Consider the following 13269-nt stretch of genomic DNA (forward strand, 5'->3'; position numbering starts at 1 on the left):
CGATGTTGTTTTGGTACGGATTCCTATTAAATTCATTCTCTTTTTTCTTCACCTATCATACTTGTTCTCCATTAATTACGAAGATGCAACCTTACTCCTAATGCAAATTTGTAGTGTCTAGCATATTGGTTTACATGTTGATATTGGGTCTTGAATGAGATCTAGTTTCTTCCTCTCTCTCTCCATTCTCTCTCATTTACTATGGTGCCACCTAAGCCAAAAATCTTATGTGGCAATATAATTAATGTATGGATACCATCATACATGGAGAGTCGGGAATGCTTTTATGCTTCTCTATTCACTTTGCAATCTCAAGGCTAGATATAAATGAAGTCTAAGAAAAAATACAGCAATGAGCATTTTGAGGTAGAGTTAATTGATCGGAGTTCAAATTTAAACTGAAAATGAATCCTAAAAACACCTAAAACATAGAACCCTGCACTTATTGTGCAAAAAACTAGTAAAAACTACATAGTATTGCATTTACCACAGCCTGAAAACTAGTTGAGTACCAGCCTCCCCGTGCGGAACACAAAGAAAACAACTTTTAACACTTGGATGACACATGCTACGGACCTTCTCACGTACTTCCTTGTTCCTTCGACCTACGACAATACTCGTCATCCATTCCTCGTTCTACCTTAGATCCAAAATCAGAATTTAGAATCTCAGATAGGGACCAGTTGAACCCTAAGTACCCACAGCAACCTTTACACATGATTTGGCGATATTCAATTTACGGCTAAAACAATCGATTCCACTGGAGTGCGCAAGCTCTCGTGTCAAACCCTAGTCCGCCATTGCTGCTGCTCTCATTGACTTCCGATTATGCTTGGGGACGGAGGTTGATGACATGGTAGCAGTAAAGTAAAATTTATACCGACCCATTCCTGCGCTTTTTTCTTTTTTATATTTTAAAAAAATAAAAATTTCAAAAATATATGTCTGTTTTGAAATATTTCAAAAATACCCCCCGGTCGCCCCCATAGAGCGACAGGCCTTAAGTGTAATTTTTTTCTTCAAATTCGCAACGAGGTCCCTGGAAAAAAAAGGGTCTGTCGCCCCCCCAACGGGCGACAGGCCCCTGTCGCCCGTTGGGGGGGTGACAGGCCCTTTTTTTTACATCATAATACAACGATAATGAAACAAACATCACACATGCAGTGGCATGGCAGAACCCGTTGCAAACTACGGTAAACAGATTCCGGACTAACCTAACATGCCTTAGGTAATTTAAACAAAAAACCGAACAAACACAACGATGCAGCAAGTCACTAGCACTCGGGTAGTTCTAGTAGCCGTACCCCCACGTAGCAAACTGCGTTGAGCCTTCTCCGCAGTATGCACCCATTGCAGGTGGTGCAGGCGGTGGTGCCGGAGGCGCAGGGCCCTTCTTCTTGTGACAAGGACAGTTGCAGTAAGGAATAGTGCATGGTTCATCCTGTGAACCGGCAGCATTGCTGGTATCATCAACTTCGTCGTCTTTGTTACCCTCGCTCACTTCCTCATAATGGTTCACCTTGCATTCCAGATCAAAGATCTTTATCTGGAGGTACTCGATGAACTCCTGAACAGAATCAATTGGTGCAGGATTGACCCACCTAGTAAAACCACAGTTTTCTGGAGCATCGAAAGACTGCAAAACAAATTTCATGTAAGATGTCTCATTGAAGATAAAGAAATGAAACAACCGAGTATTACCCATGCGTGTGGACATTTAAAGAAACGCCGACCGCCATCCATCCCGTCGGTGCACATCTGCACTAAGCAGTCCTCACCATGTCTGCATTTTGGCCACGGTTCTCTACGGTTATCGTATTGTCGAAGAGGAGTTTCATTGCTAAATTCACTCTTGTGCTGTGGTGGAAACTCAAACACTGGTTCCGAAAATGAATCAGGTCCAAGAGGCCCCTCCCATATTATGGGGTCTCCCTTTCTTCCCCCTTTTCCTTTCCCAAAACCGTAGTAATTCTTCCCGCTAGACCCACCTCCAGATATTGGGTATACAATGAGATTTGGTGTTTAAGTGCTGCTGGGAGTTCACAAACTTCGGAGTATTTATAGGCGCACAAAGGTCTGATACCCAGAGTGTGGAGTGTAAATGCACCTAAAAAGCCTACATGACAACACAGTGAAGAGGCTAGCTGACCAAACACTGAAAAGGCTAGATTCGATTCTCGAAATGACTACTCGATGCATCTCTGTGCATGCAGACTCACAGCGCTGCATTGCTGCCGCTCGGTCGATCGCGCCTAGATGCCGCCTTCCCCACTACACGCCACAGACCTGCACTGTAGAATGACAGGTCCGTCGTCCTCGACAGAGAGACTGCTTTGAAGGTGAGCTGGAGTGGTTGCCGTGTTGTCACATCTTTTTGAAATGGTGGAAGGGCACTGCTATTGGGTCACGTATGTCTGGGCAAAGAATGCGACATTTGGGAAACCCATGATCACCGTGCTGAGCAGTGGCAACCTGTGATCTCGTACTCGCAGCTAGATACACTATGGTTCCTATTTTGAGCTATTCGAGCGTGTAGTCGTCATTATCGTCGGCAGGATCTCGGCCGCTAACTCCTACCGCACCTAACTTGTCCTTCATTAAATCACGGGAAAAAATCGCAAGAACTTCCCTTATTTCACGAGCATTATGGAACCCACAAACATAATAAGTTCACATCAATAGTATGTATAGAAACAAATAACAAGTAAACTAGCACAATCATAAACATCGGATACAAATAAGCGGTCCACAGCTATCTCATTACAAATAAACATCAGAGATACAAACATCAGATATATCTAACCACCCCTAGGGCGTCGGACCCTCTTAGCCCTCTGCTGGGCACGGACATGGCCCTCGGAGTAGGTGAGAACATCCGGAGACCTCACTTGTCGCTCAGGACGCGCAAGGGGTTGCGGTGTCTGCTGCTGAGAGATCCCAAGTGGTGCTCCTCCTAGCTGTGAATACCCCAAGACATCGGGGTCACCTTGCGCGGCAGGCTCTTCTGGACTCAAGCTGTCGAAGTCGTCTAAGGTGAAGGTCTCGTTATCTGGTCGAAAGTATGAAGAAGAAGGTCCGGTGCCCGCATGGGGGTAGAATCCTACGCAAAAAATGTGGATGTTAGCGTACGCTCGTATATTTTGTCATGACATGTAGAAACCGAAATACGAAACATAAACTAACCTGTGTAGACCGGTATCTGTGGCCCCGGTACCATCCCTGGATACGGTCCGCCAACTGGTGCTGTCCCTCTAAACATTCCAGTATGGCCAAACGCAGTAGCTAGATCGTATCCTGTATGTGATATTAGTAAATATGTAGGAACACTTGATCTAATTTTAAAGAGATATGTACGTTACCTGCACTATGGAAAAACTGCGACGTCGGCCCGTGCACGGTCGACGGACACGGGAACGACGACGAGGCCTGGGACGACCCGTGGCTTTCTTCGTACTGCACACGGCTTCCGAAGTTGTGCACTACCTGACACAACTAATCACGCTGCCTCGACCATGCCTCTGTCTGCTCAAACTGGGTCATTGGGGATCCGGCACGTACCCTCGTCAAGTAAGTCGAGCAGTCCATCTCCATCATGTTGCAAAGATGAAGCTGCATCCATTCAGTAAAGGTACAGTTACAAACACATGAATTATCTTATGAATATGATTATATATATGCAAATATGATCAAGAGACTCACCGCGCTAGCTAGTGTCTCCACGTGGTGCCGGGCATAGCCATCCTGAGGCCTCGCCTGGTGTGGCTGCGGGTGAGTGTCAACAAAAACCAGACGAGCCCGAGTCCGGGGTAAGTAACAGGTGAGGTAAGCCCTAAAGGAGCTGTCTGTGTGTGGTCCTGTTGGATGGACCAAGTGCTCGTCTGCCTGTTCCCATTGGTCCACCCACGGCTGGATCTTGGTGAGCCAATCATCAGAGCGCGGCAAGCCACTCCTTGACAACCTACAAAGTGGACCACGAAGAATCGTTAGATTCGACACGAATGTATGAGCCAAGTTCATTCATAATTACCTGTGGTCCTGGCGACTGACACGCTCCAACGCGGTGGGCACCGGAAACTCCTGGCGCTGCCCAAACTGTCTCCTGACTCTCCAGGGGCAATATGCCTCAACCGCGATGTCATAAACCAGGACGGCGGAAGTAAGCCACAGGCTCGCATTCGCGGAGCAGTGCGAAGACAGGCCTGCTGGTGCACGGGTAGCCACAGCCTCTGGGCTGTAAGGCTCCCAGACAACGTCCTCGGGCGTCAGCATGTCGAGCTCCGAAATAAACTCAGGATATGCGCGTCTAACCTGCGCATGCGCCCAAGACATCTGCATTCGGAATAAGTAACATTAAAAGTGCGCTAATGCATCATGTAACAATGAATAACAAAATTAGATGTATAAGAACGTACCTGACGCCAGATCCAAATAGTTCCCATAGTGGGCCTCTCGTTCTCCTCGTCGCCGTACATGCCCCCGTGGTAAGGCTCGTGGCTGACCATGGGCCGACCAACGGCTAGCCTCTCGTACGACCAAAGCTGTAGCAGTAGTGGGCACCCTGCCAGGATAGCGTTCCCATGTGTCTTCATGCAGCCGTCGCAGAGTCCACGGTAAGTGGCTGCAAGTACCGCCTCACCCCAGCTGTAGGGCGGTACGTCCTCATCCCCATCCGCAATCTCCCGTGCATACGGAAGGAGAATCCTATCGACCGAGTTGCCATGAGTGTTGTTGAACATGATGTAACCAAACAACCAAAGTAGGTACGCCTCCAATGATCCGGTCACACTGTCCTCGTCGGCATCCGCAGCCAACAGGGCAGGCTGCATAAATAATTAAGATTAATGGTTTCAACTGACTATGGAACATGTGAATTGTAACAATTAAATTTATATATGGAATGAATAGTATTGTAAACTGTAGGAACCAGGTCTTCGAAGGACCTGCTGCTCGTGAGTGCGGGTTGATCGGACCTGCTTCTTCCACGCGGTCAACCAGGGCAAAACGGGCCTCCAGGTCTTCCTTCCACGAGGCCGCCACCACACGCGGACCTACAACCTCCCCGACGATAGGGAGGCCGAGGAGGTAGGCCACGTCCTGCAGCGTAGGAGTCATCTCCCCATACGGGAGGTGGAACATGTGTGTCTCCGGCCTCCATCTGTCAACGAGTGCCTTCAGGAGGGATCGGTCGAGCTGAATAGGCCCAACCTCGACAAGACGGCTCAGAGTCAGTAGACCGGCCTCACGTAACCTGCAATAAACAAAATTGTCTAAATAAAGGAATACCGACGAATACATAAGTGATAAACAATAATATTTCATTACATACCTGTCACACCAATCGTGGTGTATAGAGATCGCCTCCCCGGGTGGACGAGGACGTAGCACCTCTAGGGCTCGGTGCTCAATAGCTGCAAAGTAAGACCTGTGGCTCGAGTCGATAACAGGGTCTAGCAAGGAGTCCATCTCCATACCTGCATTTTCAAAAATATATGAGAACACATAGGTACATATATGTTTCATACAAACTGGACACATAGGTACAATAATATTTCATTACATACCTGCAATATTTCATTACAACATATTACAAATAATGAAATACAATTGTGGATCATGACACCGAATGCCTTCCACGAGCAATTCACGCCGATTCTCGTCTGAACGTAGGAGGTGCTCCATCTCTGGGATTTCCGGAAGGACCGACGTCAGCAGCATCGTGAAGTGCATTCTGAGGACACTTCTTGTAGTTGTGACCCAATGCTCCACATTGGCTGCAACGCTTTTGTGCCTTGCTTGCTTCTGACTCGTCCATACCATTCCGAATACGACGTGTCTGACGGCGGCCTTTGCCTTTCTTAGTGGCTGGATCAGGAATAAACATCTTATTCTCATTATCCTGAGTGAAAGGCCCCACAATTCCAATCCCATATACCTCATGTCCCCAGATGGATACAGCTGCTTCCTTGCTGAAGTAAGGTGAAACAAATACTCCTGGCTGCAATGCAGACTCTGCACATGCCGCAATGAGATGGGAGCATGGCAAATGCAATAACTTAGGCTTCATGCAGGAGCAGAAGGCTTTGCCATCTACTGTAATCAAACTCTCATGTACCACCCTATCTCTACGGATACCACGACCACTTCTATCCTTGCATAGAACCTCAAATCTATGCTCCATTGTATCTGTCGATATGACGCGGTGCAGTTTGGCCTTTTCAATCTTCTCTTGCATATATTGTGTCACTCTTTTGCAAAACTGAATTTGGGGGTTGCTGATGTTTATGCTTGCAGCCGTGTAACGCTCTCTGAAATATTTCATGCACCCATACATGATGAACTCAACAATTCCCACAAGAGGAAAGGCACGACAAGAACGCATAACCATATTGAAACACTCTGCATGGTTCGTTGTCTGAATACCATACCGTATTCCGTTGGTATCATACAGGAATGGCCATTTCTCCTTAGGTGCACCTCGAATCCAGTGTGAAAATGGCTTCTCAATTGAATCCCTAGCCTCTGCTGCCTGACTCGTGCCTGCTCCTGATGCCTTTACCTTCACTAGCTCTGCAGTCAACTGATCAAGCATCTGCCATAATGCATTGAATTTTCTCTATTGATTTTGGGTGCACAACCTCTTAAACAGGTTCTTAAGATCCTTGTTCTTGAAGTGGTCATAGAAGTTTGCACCCATATGCCTAATGCACTACCTATTTTGGACATCGGGCCACAATGGAGGTGTTGTCGCAGTTCCACGTTGCAATTTCAGTATTGATTGCAGCAGACCTGCATGCCTATCACTAATAAGGCACACATTTAGACGTGCAACAACAACATGAATCTTCACTCGTTCAAGGAACCAATACCAATTGTCTATGTTCTCATTCTCAACAAATGCAAATGCGAGCGGAACTATTTGGTTGTTACAATCTACACCGATTGCGGTGAGTATCTGACCTTTATACCTTCCAGTCAAAAATGTGCCATCAATGCAGATCACCGGAAGACAAAACTGAAATGCTCTAACACAAGCACCTATGCAAAAGAAGGCTCGTTGCATAATTCTTTGTCCCCTAGTCACAGCTGGTACGAGGTATGTGTCATAAAATCTTCCAGGATTTCTAGCAGCAACCTGGGATAACATACGAGGTAGGTTATCATATGATGCCTCGTATGTGCCGAACCGCATCTCGAACACACTTTGTTTAGCCCGCCATGCCTTCAAATAACTGATGGTGTACTGGTAAGTCTGCTCAATGTGTCGAACAATCATTTTGGCTCATAATTTAGGTTGTCCATAATAAACCCATATATTTGCTTTGCAACAAAGTCGCAAGATATATTGCGATGCGAGGAAAGAACTTCTGACAGCAAACAAGTGTGCTCTGTCACAATGGAACATTTCCAGTTTGACTTCCATTTTCCCTTGAATGCATGTACTCGCCATGGACATCCATCATTCACACACTTCACCTCATATTCTTTACTGCCAGACTTTACGACTTTGAATTCTCGTTTCAATGATATTGCCCATAGTTTCACAGCATCTTTTACGGCTTCAATGTTTGGATATGTTGCACCTTGCACTACCTCATTCCCTCTGTACTCCCACTCCTGATTTCGTACATCTTCTGCGACATGACTGCCAAAACCATGCTTCTTCCACTCTTTTAGCAATGAGTACTGCTCGTCATCAGATGAGCCCTCTTATTCTTCCATCTCTATTGCGGTTTGGTCTTCTGCCTCCATTTCGTCGACAATGCTATGTATCCTCTCTCCCTCATCAGCAAGGCCCTGTGGTCCCATGTTTTGGTTCTCTGTCTCTTCTAACTCATCTTGCTCAACATAATTGGTCTCTCTTCGAATACTCGGAGTTCCTTGATCTGCACAATGTTAGATTTCATTTTGTGTCTTCGCCCGGATTTGAACAAGAATGGCCAGAGGCCACCCACGCTCTAGAGCTGCTTGCATGTACTTCTGCCAGTCATCAGTGCTGTGTATCATCATCAATTCCCATAATTCACTTTCTACCTCCCAATTAACAAGAGACTGGACGGTGATCACATGTGTCAACGGATCAACACAGAACCCACGCTGCAGCCACTTACATATGGAACCAAAACTCCTTTCCAGAGGTTTATCTATGGCGCTAGATGTGCACTTAAAGGCATAAAGATCTACTCCATTTGGCGCATACATAACATTATAGTCACCATAAAATACTTAAAACTGCATCTTGCTCGACATATCTGTATATCACATAATACTTATCGAGTTATACTCTTTACTTCACTACTTTATTCAACTACAACGTATAAGTATTCATAACTACGTGATGACACTCAAATTCTATACTGCATATGCCAAATTCTATTCTAAATCAAAATTAATTTATAAACACGTCTCTAATAGTACTGCAATTGTAATAATAAATGCGTAGTACTAATTTTCTAAACTAATTTACTACTACGTAACTACAAACTTAAGTATCATTAAACTCCTACTTAAATGATTCTACTATAGCACTAATTAAATTAAATTACTCACCCCTACTTAAATTACTCCTACTTAAATGCGTGAAACTTAAATAAAAAATTATATAAACTAAATGTACTAACTTGTAGATCACAAGTGCTGAATCCGTCTGGGCTTCGCCGCTTCCCTTCTCCTCACCTCTCTCTTTTTTTCTAGATTTTTGGTGGAATTTTCGGGCTCAAATGAGGAGGGAAGAGGGTACCCCGGTCGCCCGTGGGGGGGCGACAGGCCCCCCCTATCGCCCGGGGGGGGCGACAGGCCGCCGTGCCGCGCCCGTGGGCCGGGGCCAGCGGTCGCCGAGGGGGGCGACAGGCCCCCTTATTTTTCTAGGGACATCGTTGCAAATTTGAAGAAAAAAAAAGTACACTTAGGGCCTGTCGCCCTATGGGGAGGCGACCGGGGGTATTTTTGAAATATTTCAAAACGGACATATATTTTTGAAATTTTTATTTTTTAAAAATATAAAAAAGAAAAAAGCGCCCCATTCCTTTATGCTTTTGACAGTAGAGGCCCACCAGCTCTTCCCTTCCCACATGAGCCCACGACCATTTTGGTCTGTACACGTTTGAGCCCACCAGGCCACCACCAGCTCTCTGTTTTTTTTTGGTTATATATACAACTTACTACCTTCGTTCCAAAATATAACAACCTTTTGACTTTTCAAAATCAAACATTTTCATCTATGACTAATAATATCTCCAAAAATAATTACTTCTAAGTAAAAAAAATATTATGTGTTATGACAGTTTGTTTCATTACGAATAAACTAATATCACTCTTATGTTGTCAATCTTTATATTTTCTTTACAATCTACTGTCAAAGTTTAAAAGGTTTGTCTTGAACAAAGCCTGAAAATTAGCTATATTCTGAGAGGTAGTATTTGTTAATCTGCCAGTTTACTTTGCAAGGGAAAAAAAAACTCGCATATTAGTTTTTTTTTTACTCGAACTCGCATATTAGTTTAACTAGTAAAGTACCCGTGCTTTGCTACGGTCTCCAATCTGCTTTGCCTGCTCATTCGCCCCATCGTCCGTGATACTTGTGGTCGCACCGCTGACCTCCACCGGCGTGGGGCCGTGCCGCTGGCCTCGCCGACGGCCTCCGGCTCGTCGTCGCCCGTCTCCGCCATAATCTGATCCCCGAAAAGGCAGAAATTCAAATGGTGATCTCAACCGACAATCGCCATTTCCCATACATCAATCCCTCAAACTAATAGGGTCATCACATAATGAGCAGCAGCTCTAAAGGTGGTTGTATAAACCTTCGTCACAGTAACGTTGAAACTGAACATTCTAAAGAAACTAAACATTCTAAAACAAACTCGTACAAGCTCCAAGATCAAGTTAGAGCGAAAAATCCAACAACGCCTAATGGTCACGACGAGACAGCTTAGCTTTGAAGAATACATGCGAGATCTGCACTTGCGACTTGAACTTGGAGATCGATATTGGACTCCTCCAGCATCTCACTCTGCACACAAGGAATCAAATAAGTACCACCAACACATGAGGAAGGCTAGTACCCAAGCCATAGACTAACCAAATCAAATCAAACCATAAGATAAGAAACAGCCCGCCACGCAATGCCTAGCACTACCTTCTGAATGTCGGCCTTGGAGACGAACGACTCGGACATGCTATCGAGGCTGTCGTTGAGCACCTCGGTGATGGCCTCGGCCTGCTTGGTGGGCACTCCCTGCGACTCGAGCTTCCTGACCTGCGACGACCACAGCCCCCCACACCCACGCCAGCGTCCCCGTCGGAGGAGGAGCATTTCGCCGAACACCTCCCGAGCACTCGTAGGACCCAGGACGTAGAGGCTTTACCAGGGCGAGGGTGTCGACGAGGAATGCGCGGCAGCCGTTGGTCTTGACGAGCTATGCCATGGCGCGGGAGGCGGGCGGCCAGCGGTGAGGCCATTGCTACTGCTGCTCCGCACTAGGCCTTTGCTTGCCGTCGCCGGCACGAGGCTGGGCTGGCCGCGCCCCATCGCTGCCGGTGCGGCGTGACGCTTGCCCGAGGCCAGGCCGACCACCGGCCCGCTCTCGGCCACGCTCGCCGCAGCCTGCCCCAGCCCACGCTCGCCGCAACCCCATCGCCGCCGCCGGCACGAGGCCACGCTCGCCCACCCGAGGCCAGGCCGGCCGCTGCCCCGCGCTCGCCGGGAAGGAGAGGGAGGGAGAAGAGGAAGAGGGGGATCCGAGGGAGGCGCACCCTAGAGTGGTTGTCGGCCGCGCTCGCCGGGAAAGGGAGGAAAGGAAAGAGGAGAGGGGGGATCTGGGGGAGGCCGAGGCGTACCTGGATCCAAGGGAGGCGCACCACAGAGTGGCCGCCAGTCACCAGTGTAGGAGTCGCGAAGTTCCTACGCGACCGATGGAGGCAGCAGCCGGGCGGAGTGTCGATCGGTGGCGGCGGGGCTTCGCGCCTGCGGCGACCAGGCACCGTGACCAGGTGGGGCAAGGCGGCGACCAGGGGAGACGGCCGACTTGGGGTGGCGTGACGGACGGGTGCGCACGCCGATGCGGTTGCCGGCGGCCGGGCGGACGGCAGCGTGGAGGTAGGGACGTGCTGGGACAGACGGTTGGGTGCGTGGGCGGGGGCGCTGTGGCGAGGGCTGCGGGTCGTGCACTCGTGCCTCCCCGCCTCGCGTGCCGCGGCGGCTTCGTCCGGCTCGCGCTGCCGCGCGGCTTAGCCGACGCACGAACCACTCCCACATTATAGGAGTAGAGATTTTGCACAGTGTTCTGCTCTAATATTTAAGTTTCAGTGATGAAATATTCTGTAGTAACAGACATGTTTACTAATTACACATTTTTTAAGCAGTTTACTAATTACACACTTAATGTGCAACTTTACATATTGTGCAATAAGATTAATTTGCACAACACTTATGCATCTAAACCGATAGGTCAGAGGCAAAATATGGCATAACAGTAGACCGTACATGACTAGGTTTGCAACATCAATGTATCCTTTACGAGAAGGATATGAGCAAAATATGGCACAACAATAGGCCGTACATGACTAGGTTTGCAACATTAATGTATCCTTTACGGGAGGGACATGATGTGTGAACAAAGATTATTGTTGATGTACAGAGTATCTCTCTTTGCAATTTGGATAACCTAATGCAATAGTATGTTGGTATTGAATTATGCAATAGTAACTCTTAAATTTGACGAAAAGGAGATCTATATATTGGAATCCAAATGAATCACTTTTTTTGTCCGGGTTGGAATCCGAGAGGTCCCCATCCTGTTCTCATGCTCTCTTTGTTTCCTGCTCCGATTCACAGAGGAAAGAGGATTTGCTGCCCATTGGGGGAGAAGATCTCAGTGAGGATCCATCATTTTATTTGGAGTTATCTTTGCTGATTGATTTTTTTAAAAAACTTTACTTTGTACCAGTATTAGGAAGACACTCTTTAGTATTCCAATATTTATGCGTTGTCCATGCTAGGAGCATTGTGATAAAAGGAAAGAAAATGTGTTTACCTTAGGGTTTTTTTTATTGCAAGCAATTCATTTTAAACTATTATGAAAATTGATTCCTTGTTTTGCCTCCAAAGCATATGGTTCTTGAGATTATATGTTAGAAGGGAAACAACTACAAGGGGTGGCGTCATTTTTTTCCTTTTCTTCTCATGTGTACTAGGTATCTGCTTAATTTTAATTTTGGAGGACTCATGTTCTTTCCTTCGCACATATTTGAGCAGAAGGCCGGGAAAAAGTATCTAGGGGTTCAATGGACAATGCGTGTTGGATCATATATTTTTTTTCTTAATGCCACCTATTTAAATATATGTCTCTGATATGATTTAATAACTAGGATATGGCCTAATTGTTGATGCTCATGTAACTCCAATGCTCCTTTGTAGGACATATGAGTTTGCTTGCAACAGCTGAACAAGGACGATAGCTTCGATCATAACTATTGTAGTCTATTTGAAGACAGTGCCTCATGAACTAATTGGTTGTCATTTTGTGCAATAGATATTGATACGACGGTTAAAACGATGATCAAACTTATCAATGAAGATGCTGATTCTTTTACAAGAAGACTAAGAGATATACTACAAGAAACGTCCAGAAATAATGAAATTGGGCCAAAAAATAAAGCCACATAATCTAGATATATCTACATCTTCTTTTCCTTTTTTTCTTCCAAAAGATCTAGAACCTTACCGTTTGGCGTTCAGTAATAAGAAAAGAATTGATTTTGTTTATATGTAAACTGGGTTCGAAAACCGAATAGCTACAACCACAACATCTACAACTATAAAACCTACAACTATACAACAGGCGGTTGTATTGTGACATCAACCGGAACACACTCAACTTTGGCCAGTCGAATTGGGGCATCGACATCAGCCTCAACGACTCCTCTTGGTCGGATTGGGAGATTGACCCGAGCCTACGTAAAACTGCCTAGTCGGATTGGGACGTCGACACGAGCCATCACAACCAACACCACAGCTCGACGTTGGGCTACCACCGCCCGATCGAATGGGACATCGACACGAGCTCTCCTAACGTGGCCAACGCCTCCAGCCAAGCTCAACAACTAGCAACACGAGAAGTAGCTAGGAGCCTCCAGCCACGCCACCATGGCGCCACTGACGCCCCTGCTTGGTGCCAGCCAGCCAAACCACCATGACATCATCGGCAATTATCGAAGCAAACTGTCGTCAGCCACACGACCACGGCGTAGCTGACGCACCCTGCAGCTGGATAG

Source organism: Panicum virgatum, chromosome 2N (assembly GCF_016808335.1).
Source record: "Panicum virgatum strain AP13 chromosome 2N, P.virgatum_v5, whole genome shotgun sequence".
NCBI lineage: Eukaryota > Viridiplantae > Streptophyta > Magnoliopsida > Poales > Poaceae > Panicum > Panicum virgatum.